Below are 3175 nucleotides of genomic sequence, written 5' to 3' on the forward strand. Positions count from 1 at the left end.
CCGCTCCGGCCTCCACCGGTCCTCGGCTGCGCCCCGAAACGGGGAACTTGCCCCGCTTAATTAATTACACCCCGAATAACTTCCCGTACCCGCTAAGCAGCCCTAGTGCGATTTAAAATGCCCGAAAAAACAGCATCTGTAAAAGCCAGGCGAAGCACTGTACAGCGAACACCTCAGCGCTGCAGCCAGGACCAGCACGTCCCGTGAGGCAGCCGTGGGCACAAGATGGCCCGGTCGGGCCAGCGGACTGGCTTGCGAGGGCTAATGATCGATGACCGCCCAGCAGCTGGCAGCTGGCGCGCGGAGATCGATAGCGATCACGGGACATCACCCGGGAGCTGCCTGGAAAGCAGCGGCGGTAGGGAACCAGCCGGTGCCCCGCCGGCTGGGGCGTTCAGCTCCTGGGGCGCACCTCGCCGTGGCCCCCCGCGCCCGCTTCGGTCGCTCCCTCTCATCCCCCTCTTGTCGGAGAGGGTCCCCTGGGCTGGGTTCCAGCCAGCACCGGCAAGCGAGTGGGCTCACAGGCAATATAGTTGTCTTTCTTTAAAAAGCCAACATTTCAGGCCACAGTGCCCTTAAATAAGGGGGTTACCGACTTTCTGCCTTTTTAAGCAGCTTATGCTATCTCAGCGAGCTGCTCCCTTGCACACCCCTCGGGTTCTGTTTAGCCAACAATTCTCAGCTGACTCACAAGGAGGTCAGAAGTCAACCCATTTTATAAATAATAAATGCCGAGCCTATTTTATTTGCCTTTTTTAACCTGCAGGGTTGATATTTTCCAAGTTGAAACATCAAAAACCTATTTTAAAATGAAACGAAATCCGAGATTCTCATACAGTCGCCTGACACCAGTTGACACTTAAGGGAAACACCAGTTTTACAAGACCAGTAACAAAACCCCATGATGTCTGGCAACATTTCCATGCTATTATTCAGCATATCTATGTACAAAAACCATGTATGTAGGGCTACGCAAATAGTACTTTAAAAAAACCAAGATACAATCTCTGCCTCAATAAATCTGCAATACAAAGGCTCGGTCCTGTAAGATGCTGAGTATGACAACTCAAGCCTATACTTAATGCGTTATAAATTCAAAAAAAGTCAGCAAAGCAATTAACTTGATAAATATTACGTACGCATTGAGGCATCCTGACTGCCAAAGCGGTCAGAACCTTATTTCTATACGTTAACCCTCCCTTATATTGGAAACAGCTACATGTTTCCAGTGGTAAGTCCTGATTTGGTTATGACAGACAACGGTTATGAAAGGCTTAGTTCTGAAGATTTGCTTCTAAACACCTCACCTGCTGGAAGGCGTGGAAGGAGTATGTTATTTAGTAAAAAACAGATTAATAAACTAGCTTTTAAAAAATGAATGTTTTAATATGGTACTTTATCCAGTGCTAAAAAAAAGGGTTTGAATTGCGTTTAGAACCTCTTCAATGGCAAATGTTTACCGAGAGTCACCTACTCCGTGAGACGGCTTTGTGTGCCAGGTATGAGTAACAGAACTCGGGATCAGAAATAACCTAATATGGCAGGTAGCTAATCTTTTTGCCACCTTTTTCTCACCAGCCGACTCTCAAAACTATTCCTAACATAGCAGTAAGATTACAGACTTGAGTAAGTACAATAAACTGTTTGCTAGCATTTTTTTTACTGGCAGACTACCTAGAAAGATACCCAAATTCCAGGAATTTATAGTGTAATGCCACCACCCTTTTTGCATTGTCAGTTACCAGTTAGAGAACAGTATCAGGAAGCAAAGGTCTGCACAGTTAGCGCTTCTTCAGCAAAGAACAGAGCGTTCCGCAGGAAAAGGACAGATGGTCTTAAACACTAGCCGAGTATGTTTTGTTTACATTTGCACAACAGTCTAAAAACTCCAAGGTTTTATTTCTTCACAAAAGCAAATACCTTATTTAAAAGCGGGTAATTTCATTTGTTACTAAAATTGGGGATTTTTTCTTTTCTTTCTCCGACTCTATCTAGTAGGTTAGAGACAGTATCTTAATTATACGGATTAATGGCATTTTTGGAGAGCCAGCATCTGTCCCCCTGTTAGTAATTATTAAATTACTGTAGCTCCTGCAGCAGCTACAGGAAACCAGAACTGTATTGGGATGTTTGCAGTGGATTTCACAGACACTCGCTTTTCTCACTTCCTCCATTCTCAGGCTTGTTGGCTCTATGGGAACTATCGTAGTGGATTAGTCCATCTGCTCCTTATCCCCCCCAAAATGGTGACTGATAACAAACACTCCAGAACACATACTTTTTTTCCTGGGCTTGCCTTCAGTGACAGCAGATGACTGCTGTTTGACTGGGAAGAAAAAAACATTACCGTAGCAGTATGTTCTACACAACAAACCTAACGATGAAAAAGTGCTAAATGTCCATAACTCTAGTTCAGAACAAGGTCGCTGATGCTCGCCCCAGCTCACTGCTCTCCCTCTGGCTGTCAGCGGTGAGAAGTGGGTTGCAAACACCCCTAGAAATTCCAAGCTCTGGGGAGGGAAAGAAGAGGTGACACACATCTCACAGCCACTCAAGCCAGATCAAACCCATCTGCATTTTTCCATGACTTCCTATGGATCTGGAGAAGCCCCTTGAGCATCAGGGTTGAGCTCAACCTGCCATCCCTTCCCCTCTTGGGCAGAACTGGGGCCCTACGTACTGCAGGCTTGGTGGCGTTACGTGGTGGCAGCGCTTTGTGTGGGGCAGAGGTAGAGAAATGAGTTGAGGTGCGAGACTCCTCTCCACTCAGACTTGTCTGTACTCACCAGTCCCGATCACAAGGGGAAGGCTTTTGCACTCCCACTAGCAAATGCCCACAAGATGCACGGGAGCAGGTCTGTGGCCTCCACAGGTGACCCAGCACCAGACACTGGTGTGAGCTCACGCTGGCTCTGGAGACAGGGCCAGGCTGCCCGCACAACAAGGGCCCCTTCTGGGACGCTGCCTGGCCCAAGCTCTGAGGGGCCAGCGCACCTCAGGGGGCCGGGCTGGGCCCGCAGATCCCTGAGGCACCCACGCAGCCCAGTGCCGCACCAGGAGGGCTGTGCGCACCTGCTCACACCCACCAGGCCCCCGGGGCCTGGGCACACTGCCGCAGACAGGCCTAGCGCCCCAGGCCGCCCTCAACCGGCCCCTCAAGGCCGACCAGCTCCGC

Source organism: Aptenodytes forsteri, unplaced genomic scaffold (genome assembly GCF_000699145.1).
Source record: "Aptenodytes forsteri isolate BGI_AS27 unplaced genomic scaffold, ASM69914v1 Scaffold7, whole genome shotgun sequence".
In the NCBI taxonomy this organism is placed as follows: Eukaryota; Metazoa; Chordata; class Aves; order Sphenisciformes; family Spheniscidae; genus Aptenodytes; species Aptenodytes forsteri.